Source organism: Octopus bimaculoides, chromosome 20 (assembly GCF_001194135.2).
Source record: "Octopus bimaculoides isolate UCB-OBI-ISO-001 chromosome 20, ASM119413v2, whole genome shotgun sequence".
NCBI classification, from domain to species: Eukaryota; Metazoa; Mollusca; class Cephalopoda; order Octopoda; family Octopodidae; genus Octopus; species Octopus bimaculoides.
In genome coordinates this window covers 14,278,104-14,293,298 of record NC_069000.1, presented here as the reverse complement: position 1 = coordinate 14,293,298, position 15,195 = coordinate 14,278,104, and the positions used below count along the sequence as shown (strand labels likewise).

General features: G+C 33.7%; 1 protein-coding gene across 3 annotated transcripts in view; it reads right to left on the bottom strand.

Annotated features, from left to right (window-relative positions):
* Positions 1-15,195, bottom strand: part of LOC106883430 (vang-like protein 2-B) — a 47,861-nt gene that overhangs the window by 24,009 nt on the left and 8,657 nt on the right. The window contains exons 1-2 of one of the 3 annotated variants that reach the window (XM_014934439.2): positions 9,736-9,869; positions 1,352-1,388 (exon numbers count right to left, since the gene is read on the bottom strand). The gene's annotated coding sequence lies outside the window, so the exon portion shown is untranslated. Of the gene's footprint in view, positions 1-1,351; positions 1,389-9,231; positions 9,418-9,735; positions 9,870-15,195 lie in introns of those variants that run through there. The other 2 variants (XM_052974997.1, XM_014934438.2) reach the window with 2 other exon arrangements.

Sequence of the window (15,195 nt, the reverse complement as noted above, 5' to 3'; positions counted from 1 at the left end):
CAATTCTATCTCCCAATATCTACAAAAAAAATAAACATCATAACTGGCTATCGTTCATGGTAGTCAGTTTTTAGCAGCAGCAGCACCACCACCACCACCACCTGCTGCTGCTGCCAACCACTTTACAGTATGGACTGGATGCTTTTTATGTGGCACCAGCACTGACAGGGTCACCAAGTAACTTGCAAGACAAAGATCCTTTAAGAGGGGAGGGGGCACTGGAGGAGGTGATCTTGTGCCAAATGATGAAAGGTTAGAGTGTGACAGAGAGACAGAAACAGGTGTCTTGCTGTAGGGGAGGTACATGGAGAGAGAGAGAGAGAGAGAGAGAGAGAGAGAAAGAGAGAGGGAGGGAGGGAGAGAGAGAGAGAGAGAGAGAGAGATAGAGAAAGAGAGAGATAGAGAAAGAGAGAGAGAGAGAGAATGAGGACCGAAACAGTGAGAATGAGTGCAACACCACATTGGTGAATAAATATTCTTTATTTGTGGATCAACAAGGCTACTATAGGTTTCATGCAGAGAATGCTCAGCAATTATCAAGCCTACCACATGGAATGTTGGTATCTGTCTCCATCCCATGTGGCAGGCTTGATAACTGCCAAGAATTCTCAGTATGAAACCAATGGTAGCCTTGTTAACCCACAAATAAAGTGTGTGTATGCGTGCGCACACGTGCACGTACGTACATACATACAGCTTAATTTACAAGCGTAGCTATTCGCAAAAGAACATTATTTCATATCCATCTACATGTATTTATATAGCGGAAATTTTCAGCGGTATGCATCCCCTGATTTAGGCACAGGTGTGGCTGTGTGGTTGAGAAGCTTGCTTTCCAACAATATGGTCTTGGATTCAGTCCAACTGAGTGGCACCTTAGGAAAGTGCCTTCTACTAAAGCCTCGAGCCGACCAAAGCCTTGTGAGTGGATTTGGTGGATCAAAACTGGAAGAAGCTCATCATGTGTGTGTGTCTCACACAGTCTTTTTTGCATTGACATCATGTGATAGTTGTAAACGAATGCAAATGTTGCGCAAGAAGTATCTTTTGTTCCCAATCTTCTGTGAAAATATGTCTGGTTAATCTGATCCATGCAAACATGGAAAACTGGACGTTAAATGAAAATGGATATTATTATTATTATTATTATAGTATATGTGCAAAAGTTACCAATTCAACAATACATTATTGCTTGCAATGACATGTACACATCTACAATTGTGTACTGTATAATTGCTTGCTGTATCTCAAGTATGTGTTTGTGTATGTGCAAAATTTTTCTTTGTTGTATATCTCTATGTGCATTCATAAAATGTCATAAAAAGACCTTACAAATCTTGAAAGTACTTACTTTATATGACTGCACCTGTATTTCTCCCATTGCACATCTGCAAATATGAAAAGAAAAAAAATTATTTAGAATTAGTTTAAAGCATAAGATAAAGAGATTTAATAAAATCTCAGATTTAGAGGATTTAATAAGAACTGTAAAGTTATTGAAAGATACTCCAGTTCATGAGGTTTTGCTATATGGCAATACAAATCACAAAGAAAACTTAAGAGAACAACAAGAGATTTTCTGGTTTAGTTGGAGCTGATATCAATGAGTTCCAATTTCCTATTATTAACATATCTATAGGTAAATAATGCGAAACTTAAGAGTATGACAAAGAAGACAAAAAAGAAGCAATTAATCAATGTTTTGTTGAACAAACTTAACAGTATTAAAAGAAGCTGTGAGCATGTCTTAACAGGTCCTAAATAAATAAAAATGCCTGGGAAACAAAAGCTGTAAATCAGTTTCAAGTTTTTATAGTGGTCATGTTATTTGTCCTTAATGTCTGTTATATGTTAAAAAAAAAAAAATAAAATGAAAAAATAAAAAGAACTTATTAGTGATGGATGTGGTATTAAATCAGAATTGCATTCTATATATCTTACTTAACATGGATATAGAGTAGAAGGTCACAACATTGTGGCATTCATCTTGAGAAAACATCTCGTGTAGACATATAGTGCTTAAAAGCACACAAGCATATCAATAGCCAACAAAAAGTGTCCGGCAATAGCAGTGGAATTGCTAAATCTGGACTTCTGCATGTTTGCACATCATCAGTATACTTAGACAAATTTCACTTCTACTGACAGAAAAATTGTGATTGACAAATTACTGGTGTTGCAAGTAGTTGGTAGGTTGGGTAAAAATTTGTTATTAGTAACCAAAGTAGAATCAGTTCAGAATAGCGAATACTCTATTTGTCTATCCAAAGCATTTTCCTAAGTTTGTCCTGAACATCCATGTTTGTTTTGTTGCATTCTGAATAATATGAAGCTTTCTTTTTGTAAATCCCAAGTTACTCTGAACTGAAAAACAAAACTGAGAATATTTATCACATTATCATGGAAATCTGTTCTGTGTACCACATATGATACACAACATGGGCAAAGGGTTAGTATAGAATGTATTTGCATTCTGTACAGGATTAAGTGCTGTTTAAAAACAGAAGAATTTTCTGGACTTAAAACCTCAACCAGCATAATGTAGTCATGATTCTATACTGGTAAATCGTTGTTACATTTTTCATGCATACATTTATAAACAATAGTGTTGCTGGATCATATTTCCAACAATGAGAGTGTTAAGAGATGTTTCTGAATGCAGCCTTTGAAAGCTTGTACTTTGCTAGTCTACATAGCCCTTGTAGCTTCTAGATAATTCTCCCACATTTTGACAGCTAAATACAGCAAGCTCTAGTTTCAAGTGTAACTTGGATTCAAGTATTGAGAGGGCTGATGCACTGCTGTGAATGTATTAATTAGCATTTGTAAAAACATATCTTTCAAACCACAGTGACAATATTTTTTTTAACCTAATTTTTAACAAAAAAAGGGTTCCTTATACATGTTAAACTATGGTAGTTCCCAGGGAGATTCAGTATGACAGAGTGTGACATGGCTGGCCCTTTGAAATACATGCACTTTACATCTTTACCAGCTGAGTGGACTGTAGCAACGTGAAATAAAGTGTCTTGCTGAAGGACACAATGCACTGCCAATAATCAAGCTCCCGTCCTTACAATCACAAGCTGGATACCCTAACAACTAAGCAACATACTTGGAAATGAACAACACTGCTTGTATGACAGTGATGCTTGTTTAAAATTATCACATGATGTCAAAACAAGGGTACATGCAAACATACACCAACACACTTCTGTTATATGGTAATATTTGACCATCTTTCAACTCACTGATGAGTGCCTTGATTCCCACAAAACCTTTTGTCCTCAGCCTGATCCCCTGTCTGTATCATCTCTTGGTCCTTGAAGGCTTGCTCTGGTACTCCATTACTACCATCTTACCTTCTCAGCTACTTACACCCTTATGTAATGCTACATATCTCCTGTAGAGCAAGGCACTTCTGCTTGTCCCTGGCATAAAACCATCTCTTACCCATCTCAAATACTTCCTCCACTTAGTTGGGGGAGCTTTTCCTTTCCAGTCTTACAAGTTATTTGGCAACCTTATTAATGTCAGTGGTATATAAAAAATAAAGTACACACTGTAAAGTGGTTGGCATTAGGAAGGACATTCAGTCATAGAAACCATGCCAAAGCATGAAGCGGCCCTGTGGCTCACCGGATCCTGTCAAACTATCCAACCTATGCCAGCATGGAAAACAGATGTTAAGCCATGATGTGTACATTGAGTATTCTGCATTTTTAAATAACAGATGAATTATGTATGTGCCTACATGCACACATATGTTCATTATTCACAAAAAATTCTATTCTACTTTCAACATATATAATCTTGAAAATTACATGTTGTATTTGAATGAAGGATTAAAAAAAAAGTAGTAAAGATAGTTATTAGAATAATCATTTTAGATATAAATATAAAAATTAGTCAAAGGACTAATTTAATATTGGCAAATAAAAATAATGAAATAATTTCACTTCAGAAAGAATTCTTTCAAAGTCGATCATTTATTAATTATAAGCAATCAAATGGGTGATTTCTTTTTTATATAATGTAAAGTGTTCAACCATAGTATTAAACAATATTACTAAATTTTTCCTCTAACAAAGCTCTGTAATTATATATACAAATGTTCCAATTTATTCTGCTCATCAGAACAACCTAACATTTTAGATTTGATGGAGAAATGATAGCTTAATGGTAGCATCATTATACAGAGTTTAAATTCTACTTAAGTTGATTTAGTCTCTTCAACATCAAATTTTTAAAAAAAATTATCTAAAAAAGAAACCAAAAAAAAAAAAAAAACTGCATTAAACTTTCTTAACAGAAAAAAAATAAAAAAAGGAAAATTTTTACTAATCAAAAAAAGAAAATTTCAAATCTGTCAGATTTTCTTTCCTGCCATTTTTCAACAAATTCCAATTTATCTATTTCCAAATTGATTCTTTCCAAATGGGAAATATACAAATTGACGTTTATTATTCTGTCACCATTAATATTTTCAATGTCTGGTGATTAACAGATGCCGAACTGAATTATTTCAATACAAAGTTGTTTGCAATTCATTAAAAAGTTGTTTCCTCACCCTACCCTACCCCACCCTACTTTCAGTAAAAGGTTATTATTTATTATTTTATTTAATTTTCATTTATTCTATTTTTGCGATTTGCAAACAATAGCCATTGTTGGCAACAAGCTTACAATAAGTGAATCACTAGTTTCGCAGTATTTCTAATGAAAGTCTCTAACTCAATGCAAGACACCATTTAATAAGGCACCACTCTCCATAGAATTGCACAGCACTTGGGCTTTTGGGAAGAAATGGAGCATGAATGGAGTTTGAAGCAATCCCAAGTAAAGCTCATTACTGTATTGAGATAAACCCAGCTGCACTATCATCATCACCATTTTAATGCCTGCATAGGCTGGATTGAGTTTATTGAGGTAGATTTTCTATGGTTGGATGCTCTTCTTGTCATTAACCCTCACCTGTTTCCAAGCAAGGTAATATTTCATTGTGGCCAGACATACTTTTGCAGAGGACAATTATAAACTGGAAGTGGTTCTTGAGTTCGCATGCTTTGGCTTCATCATCACAGACAAATTCTGCCTAAAATCTGGGAGAATAATAAGCTAATAATGTACACCAAAGTTGCAGTTTATAGAGCTTATGTCATTAGCAAACTGCTTCAAGTCATTAAGACCTGGAACCACTAATCTACAGAAGAATAATGTCTCAATTCCTTCCACCTCTGCAGCCTGTGATGCATACTGGATAAATTGTGAACTGACCAAATCACTAATAAGGTTCTGACTCTTGCCCAAATACTCAACCTCTTCTGCCTACTTCAATAATGACAACTTTGCTGGTTGGACCACACACTCCAGATGCCAGATGGGAGGATACTAAAAGACTATGAAGAGCTGGCTACCAGAAAGCACAAAAGCAATGCATATAAGATGCACTTTTTACCAAAAAAAAAATTTTTAATTTAAAAAAAAAACTAAAGAAAAAGTTTCAAAAAAATCATATTAAATCTGATATGTGAAGTTGGGCCTCTCATAAGTTTTAAGCACTAAAAACATTTTTTGCCCCTGAATATGTGATGCTGAAATTGGGGTGCGTCTTTTATGCCATCAAATTTGGCGCTTTGCCTGGACTTTTTTTCTTTTATATTTTGTCCTCATCTTTCCGCTCTCCATCTACATTCCAAAGAAGGATAATATCTAAAACATGAGAATAAATTCTTTCCACTTTTTCGTGTGTCAAACTAATAATTCTGATCATAAACCTACCCCATTTATATTTTCTTTTAATGCTGTGTGTGTGTGTTTTACACAACACTGCCAGCTAAGAACAAAAATAGTGCTGAATTTAAATGGCAACTTCGGTAATCTGTAGAATATAGAACCATAAAATAAGTAATGAAATATATACTAGTGTTGCTATAATCAACTAAAAACCGTTGTAGGCAGTGTGCCAGCATGGCTAGTCAGTGAGTGAAACCACTAAAAGAAAATGTGTATGTGCACACCTGAACATAAATATTACAAGTATTAAAACTATATATAAAATTACGGCAAACAATGATATTGGAAAGAAAAACCCATGTTAATATTCATTCCAAATTATGCATTGAAAGTAATTTTAGTTAAAAAAATAAGATGAAAATAATTGAGGTAATTACATTAAGCAATTTATCAATAAATATGAGAATTTATTTTTATTTTTTAATTTTATTTTTGCAAAAACCTATTAAAAACCGAGATGGTTTGCTTTTATTTTGCAACATATAATATAATAGCTGACATTTGATATGTTTACAGAAAACATCCAAACATATTCTACGCTGCCATCTAAGAGTCAATGCTATATTTTCACACAGACACATATCACACCCCGCTTTCAAAAATCAATATGGCACATAACGATTAACAGATGGATGAAATATTCATAAAAAAACAATGAAACGTTCAGTCAACTAATTATCATGTTGGGATAGATAGAATATAATGCTATGTTACATATAGATAAAATTGAAACAAAAGAAAAAAAAAATTAATCTGTAATGCATTGATAATTATTCAATTAGTCATTATTATATTACAACACAGATTCTCTAGTTTTTAATATGAAACACATTCAACATCTTTATATATACTTTTAAACACTTTATCCAAAAACCACACACACACACACACATGTTGTATCTATACCTTCAATAATGACACTAAGTTAATTGTATATATCTTAAAATGATAATGAAAAACATATTTAAAATACAGAAAAATATATGAATATTTTTATACACATACAGACACATATGTCTAGATTTGACACACATGCACGCACACATATATAAACAACTTCCAAATCACATACAAGGCATTAGCTAGCTCAGGGCTATAGTAGAAAATAATTACTCATGGTGCAGTGAGATTGAAGCCCCCAATCACAAGGTTGTGAACTAAGTTTCTCAACTGCACAGCCCAGACATGCTGGCATGATTTTATATATATATATATATATATATAACTCTTCGAAACGCTTAGTTTTAGAATGGTGGCAGCTGATGAAGGAAATGTTCTCTATGAGGCTTGTGTGTTTTCTGTACTCTGTTTATCATTTTGTCCACTTTTTTTTTGCAACATCCTGTACCCAGATATGCATCTATATATACATGTAGATGTAGGTATGTACATACATGTACGTATATACGCATATACTCAAATTATTTGTATTATATATATATATATATATATATATATATACACACATACATACACAACAGATGGCTATCATCACTTTAATATCTACCTTTCCACACTTGTATGGATCAATTGAAACTTTGTTGAGGCAGAATTTTCTATAATTGGATGTCCTTCCTTACACCAACCCCCACCTGTTCTTAGCAAAGTACTAATCACCTAGCCTATCAGGTAGTTATGAAATCCTCCCTATGATGAAACATCTTTCTTTCTCTTTCTCTCTCTCTCTCTATGTGTGTCTGTATGTATGCATATCTGCATACATATATATATACATATATACACGCACATGTACATATACGTATAAAGACTGGAATTTATGATGGCATTTTTAATTCTGTACTTACAACCGATTCATTACGACATAAATATATTTCATGAACATAAATATTAATAATATGAATACAATGATTCATAATATAATAATACATATACATACATTATCACTTTGTACCTGTGTGCAATTCGTCGACTTAGTCTCAAAAATAACAGAACACACACACATATATATATATATATATATATATATATATATATATCACAATAGGGCTGATATTGACAGATAAAATAGGAGCTATCTTGCTTGTTGTTTTTAAACTATAAACACTCCCAGGGCAAGTTTTTTTTTTTGCTGCCTTGTTGCAAAGATAATATCTAGTTTTTACACCTTACTATATTACATATGTGGAGACTACCGTATGTAGTCAATTTATGATATTACTATATTACATATGTGAGATTACGGTATATTTAGTATGCAGAACACTCTCCTCAGGTACCTTCTCTCAGCCCGTACTGTTGATAATCATAATCAGTGTCGCTACAAACACTATTTTTATTTACAGGTGAAATTACATTGTAATGATATAATCAGTAAAAGAAATTAATTGCAATAAAAAATTCATTATGACAGAGCAGAAAACACATCATAAAAGCAATTTATTCTTTGTGAACATGTTAAAAATACGCAAATGGCACAGGTGTAACTGTGTAGCTAAGAAGCTAGTTTTGCAACCATGTGGTTTCAGGTTCAGTTCTACTGCATAGCACCTTGGGCATGTGTTTTCAGCTATGGCCTTGGGTTGACCAATGCCTTGTGGGTGAATATGGTAAATGGAAACAGTGGAAATCCATTGTGTGTGTGTGTGTTTTTGTCTCAAACACACACTTAACTGTTTCTGGTTGGTTTACACCCTTGTAACTTAGCAATTCAGCAAAAGAGACCAACAGAACAAATATCAGACTTTAAAAAATAAATACTGGGGTTGATTTCTTCTACTTAAATCTTCAAGACAGTGCCCCTATATTTTACATCTAAAATAATTTTTTTTACTATAAAAATTATGGTTTTCTAGGTATGAAATTGTGACCATGTAAATTTTAAAATGTAATGTTTTTTTTTCTATGATTCCTGTGTATTAAGTCTATAAAATTGTGCATAAAGTATATAAATAAAGTACATTAAGTAATCACCGTGTTTCAATTTCCTTCGCTTTTCAATGATTAGCAGATGAGTGACTTTTTGATAAAGGTACAACACTGGCTTCACTTTCAGGTTTTTGGATAAAGATTAAAGAAATAACCCAATAGGTTTACCATTAATTCCATTAAATATTCATGGGTCCCACTAGTTTATATTAATTTTGAAAATAATGTGGATGTTAGTAGGATAATTTTGCCATTATTAACATGTCTCAAACATAAATTAACATGACATTTTGATGGAAGGTTTTAATTTAGGTCAGATAGGTCGAAGAAGCACCAGGACATTCACATAGAAGACCAAGGAAAACATGCAGAAGTGGTGAAGGCTAATCTTAGGAAACTGAACTTTTAACAAAGAGGATGACAAAGGAATGCAACAAGTGGCAGGATGCTGTCTTGGAGAGGACTTGTTCCAACCTTTCCAAGCATGGGAAAATAGTAAAAAAAGGTGATGATGATGATACATACATATACAAGCATATACACACATACCTTACTTGGAAATAGGTGAGGGTGAACAGCTGGAAAAGCATTCAGCTGTAGAAAATTGAATCAATAAACACCATTTGTCCCTTGGAAAAGTTGATGTTAAAAATGATGATGAGGATACACATGGATGTATACATGTCTATGTATATACTCATTTCATACATTACTTCATTGATCAGGATATCAAATGTGCTTCCTTGTACTGTTGTAGCTTTTGAATTATGTCACCCCACTGACTACACAGGTAGGCCAACATTAACCACACCGAATGGAACATCAGCCAGCTGAGTGAACTGGAATAATGTGAAATGAAGCGTTTTGCTCAAGAACACAACACACTATCAATGTGGAAATTAAAACTATGATCTTGTAATCATGAATTCAGTACCCTAACCACTTCACACTATACACACACACGCACATACATATTCATAACCACTTCACATTATACACACACACACACACATATATATGCATATACACATTCAGAAACATATAGATACTTACACAGATGAAACTTATTGAGCCAGTTTTTTTTTTTTTCTTTAAACAAAAAGATGCCCTTCCTGATACCAAACTTTGCATTTGCCTAGACACTAACAGAGGCCATGTCTATTTGTTGTTGAAGAAAATTTTTTTCACTCTCTGACCTTGTCCAATCACTTAAACCGTACAATTCTATGTAGGTTAGTCACATGAATGTAATTTGAAAAAATAAACAAATAAAAAATAAAAATAAAAATAAATGAAAATGAATGCAAAAAAAAAAAAGAAAAAAAGAGAGACTAATGTTCTTGTTTCTCAGTAAAGAAAATTGCTCTACAAAATGCAAAAATTCAACTCTCTTCAAGACAAACACATTATCTGATTTTACAAAATCAGATAATGTATTCCTTTCTGTCGATGAGCCTAGGCTCGAAACGTAAAAGACTTTCTCACTACCTGAGTGTTAAACTAATACATGTTTGTTGTTTACACACACATCTTCGTCTTTCGTTTTTTTGTAAATTCTCACTATGTATCCATACATATATATATATACACACATGTATTCATACATATATATACATGTATTCATACATATATATACATGTATTCATACTTATATATACATATATATATATAAACAAGCACACATACATATATATATGCATACATGTATTCATACATATAAATACATACATACGTATGTGTATGCATATAAATTTTACCTGGGTTGCCAATATGTATATATATATATATATACACACACACACACACACAAATAAGTATAATGGCAACCCGGGTACACATTTAGCCTAATTATTAAACTTCTCTTTATACTCAAGCAGTATGTATGACAAAAAGAAAGAAAGAAAAAAAGCGACAGACAGGAAAAAAGAAACAGAAAAAGGAAAAGAAAGACAGGCAAACGCACTCACTCACACACACACACACACACACACACACATTTTTGTTATTCAAAGCTAATAATATGTTTGATATATACTGAACATGTATAACCAACTTTTTAAGAAAACAAAATGCTTTGAATATGTGAACTGAACATGAGTGAGACCTAAAATGAGATAGCTATGTAAAATATTTCAAAATAAACTTAAGTAAATACAAGAAATAGTTTAGTTTCAAAAATAATGTATGTTGTTGTCAAGTGGGTGGTGAAATAATGAACAAGATATATTACTTCATAACTTCAAAGTTTTCAAACTGTTAGGATATAGGCATAGACATGGCTGTATGGTAAGAAGCTTGCTTCCCAACTACATGGTTCTGGGTTCAGTCCCACTGCATGACACCTTGCGCAAGTGTCTTCTACTATAACCTCAGGCTGACCAAAGCCTTGTGAGTGGATTTGGTGATGGAAACTGAAAGAAGCCTATATATACATCTATATATGTGTGTGTCTTTCTGTTTGTTCTCCACCACCACGTCTCACACATATTGGTGTGTTCATGTCCCTGTAACTTAGCAGTTCAGCAAGAGACTGATAGAATAAATACCAGGCATTAAAAAATATGCATACTGGGATTGATTCATTCAACTAAAAATTCTTCAAAGTGGTGCCCCAGCATGGCTGCAGTCTGTTGACTGAAACAAGTAAAAGATAAATGATAAGGGATGATTCTTTATCCCCGTTTTTCACATGCGTTTTTTGAGTTATAGTGGCTGCTACATATCTATGTTTCTCTGATGAGGTCATAATAACACCAAAAAATAACTTGAGTTATCTCCCATACTTGCCAAAATAATTAAAAATTAACAAGTGATTCATGTGCTTTTTCTTTTTTCATTGCATAGTTGTTTCTATTAAGTTTTTTTTTAATACTCCCTCAACATTAACTTATTCCTTTGTGTGGATTGATTATCTAACTACCAACATTCAATTGGGAATCTATGTATTGTCACAAGTTTACATGACACAACATACCTAGTTTATCTAAAAACTGAGCATCATTTAGATTCATACAAGCACAGTGAATCAAACATTCTTTGAGAAGTCCTTTATTTTTCACATGCAATGTATATTATATTATATTATATTGAACTGTAGTCTTTATGCATGCACAAAACTAATTAATTTTGCTAAGATACAATCAAAGGATTAATCATAATTACAAAAGACTTACTAATCAATATAACCATAAAATACATACAACAGTAATAAATAGTTTGATGCTCTATACCTACTCACCAAAAAAATATTCAATGACATTAAAAAAAAAAAATGAAATAGAAATATCACAAATTGTAAATTAACCCAACTGATGCAAACATCTGTAAGAAATAATTCCTAATACTCTATAAATAGTAACGTCCTATATAACACATTACAGTGTGTATAACTCAATAACCCTGTTCTAGTTTGAAAGAACTTTTCCCAGACATTGAAGAAGATGGTTTTTATTTATCCCAAGGGACTTCCTTAGCAGGATTTCACAAAGGTGTGGTTTTAACTTCATAGTATGCCTCCTATAATCCTTGTTTTTTGTTTATTATTATTAGAGCATTGGAAAACAAAAAAGCCTTGCTGTACATCTTCCGGTTCTTTACATTCTTATTTCAATTCTTGCTGAGGTCAACATTGCCTTTCATCCCTCAGGGGTTATAAACTGCCAGTCTAGTACTGGGGATTGGTGTTAATGACTAACCCCTTCACCTAAAAATTACTGGCCTTGTACTTAAATCATAAATTATTATTATTATTATTATTATTATTATTATTATTATTATTATTATTATTATTATTATTATTATTATTATTATTAAGGCAGCAAGCTGGCATAATTGTTAGAACATCAAACAAAATACTTGGTGGTATTTCTTCTGACTCATCATGTTCTGAGTTCAAATTCTGCTGAGATTGATTTTGCTTTTCATCCTTTCAGGGTCAATAAAAACCAGTTCAGCACTGAGGTCAACATAAATAGCTTCACCCTCCCCTCAAAACTGCCGGCATTCTGCTAAAATTAGAAAGAATCATTATTATCATGCAAAAATGACCTCAGTTCAAATCCTGCTGAAACCAACTTTGCCTTTAATCTATCTGGGTCAATAAAAGTACAATGACAAGTGCCAGGATTGATGGTACTGACTAACCCTTAAAACTAGATATGCCAGTCTTTTGCTGCCGTTGCACTGCTACCACTAGAAAATTTTTTTAATATTTTCAAAACTAATTGAGAAAATGACTGTATCTCAATAGAAATATGGTAACAAAAGGGTGAAATAAAGAACAACAAAATCTAAAATGAATTTCAGTTATTTCTTCATTGTCCAATAAGAAACTCATTATCCAAAAATCAATAGTCACATTTATAATTTATACATGATTTTTCTAAAATATACTTGCAAAAGGAATCATAAAAATCAGATATACCTTAACTTGTAGTATGTTGCTGAAGCTTCTACAGTATAAAAAATTTCAGTTCCTTTGACAAAACAAAAAAACCTCACAAATGTTCTAGATCACTGGTTCTCAACCATTTTTGGCCTATGGATCGCTCTGATACTTTATTTCACTCTGCTGGATCCTCATAGCCATTCAATGTTTAAAAAGATCCTTTTTATAATTAAATATTATGAATTGTAAAAAAAAAAAATTGCTAAAATATTTTGTGTATTGTAGAAGTACAACCAATTTATTGCCAATTAATTTTAACAAAAAAAATTGTATATGGACCCTCAGGGATCATATGGGTCCTGATTGAGAACTGCTGGAAAGCTTTACATCGTAGATTTATTTGATGAGGGTTGATGTAGGTCAAAACACTAACATACATCAAAATTGCAAAACCATTTAGACGTGTGAGAAACACAGTTGATAGTAACCTGCCTGCTCCAACCTATTTACAGCTTGTCACTAAATGTCTAACCATTGTTACAACATTCCAGAACAAAACTATAGCAACCTTATGGAATCAATCACATAGACAGCAGTAGAAAGGTAATTGCATTAATAAATCTAGACATTGCTGCACAACATTAAATGTCTTGCTGTCTTTGCCATACAGAGTCAAACAGAAGTGACATGTTTTCAATCTGCCTTAAATGCAGTTACTCTCCTTTGATTTTCAAGGTAAAGAAAACAAAAAAATTTGTTCCAACATAGGTGCAGGTTTAATGGGAAAAATTTGCTTCTCAAACATGTGACTTTTGGTTCAGTCCCACTGCACAGCAAAACTTGGGCAAGTGTTTTCTACTATAGCTCCAAACTGACCCAAAGCCTGTATATATCATCATCATTTAACATCCACTTTCCATGGTTTGACTGAGGACTGGCAAGCCAGAGGGCTGCACCAGGCGCCATACTGATTTGGCAAGGTTTCTACAGCTGGATGCTCTTCCTAACGCCAACCACTCCAAGAGTGTACTCTTTTACTTGTTTCAGTCATTTTGACTGCGGCCATGCTGGAGCACCACCTTTAGTCGAGCAAATCAACCCCAGGACTTATTCTTTGTAAGCCTAGTACTTATTCTATCGGTCTCTTTTGCCGAACCGTTAAGTTACGGGGACATAAACACACCAGCATTGGTTGTCAAGTGATGTTGGGGCACACACACATGCATATATATATGTGTGTGTGTGTGTGTATATATATATATATATATATACAATGGGCTTCTTTCCGTTTCCATCTACCAAATCCACTCACAAGGATTTGGTCGGCCCAAGGCTATAGTATAAGACACTTGCCCAAGGTGCCACGCAGTGGGACTGAACCCGGAACCATGTGGTTGGTAAGCTGTGCCACCGGCAACGACCACGCTCGAATGGTGCTTTATACGTGCCACCGGCACGGGAGCCAGTCAGGCAGCACTGGCACCGACCAGATTCATATATATATATGTGTGTGAGTGTGTCTTTGTGTTGTGCTTGTTCCTCGCCACCACTTGACAACTGGTGCTGGTTTGTTTACATCTATGTAACTTAGTGCTTTGGCAATAGAGGCTGATAGAATAAGCATCAGGTTTAAGAATAACTACTGGGGTCAATTTATTCAACCAAACCCTTCAAGGCATGGTCTCAGCATGACTGCAGTGCAACGACCAAAACAAGTAAAAGATAAAAGGACATTTCCAAAGTTAATATAACATCCAAGACAGTTTAGAGGAGAATAATTGACATCTGAAAACTAACAGTTTAACAGTTATGGAAGCAGAAACATTTGGGCATGTAATTTGCCAAAATATATTTTCCATATCACAAAATACATTTGCCTGAATGAGAACAGAATATGAAACCAGCCCAATATTTTTACTCCTATTGCTTTTATGTCACCGTACATCTGTCTTTTGTTCACCCTCTCCCAACTCTCACTCCCCCCCACCCCAGCACACCACCTACATATTTTCTGTGATCTATCCACAAGTTTGTTACACAGCTGTTCTCATCCCTTCCTGTATTTACACTTATCACCTCCTATTTCCTGAGCCTCTCCTAGTCTTCCCCCCTCCTCCCCCCACACT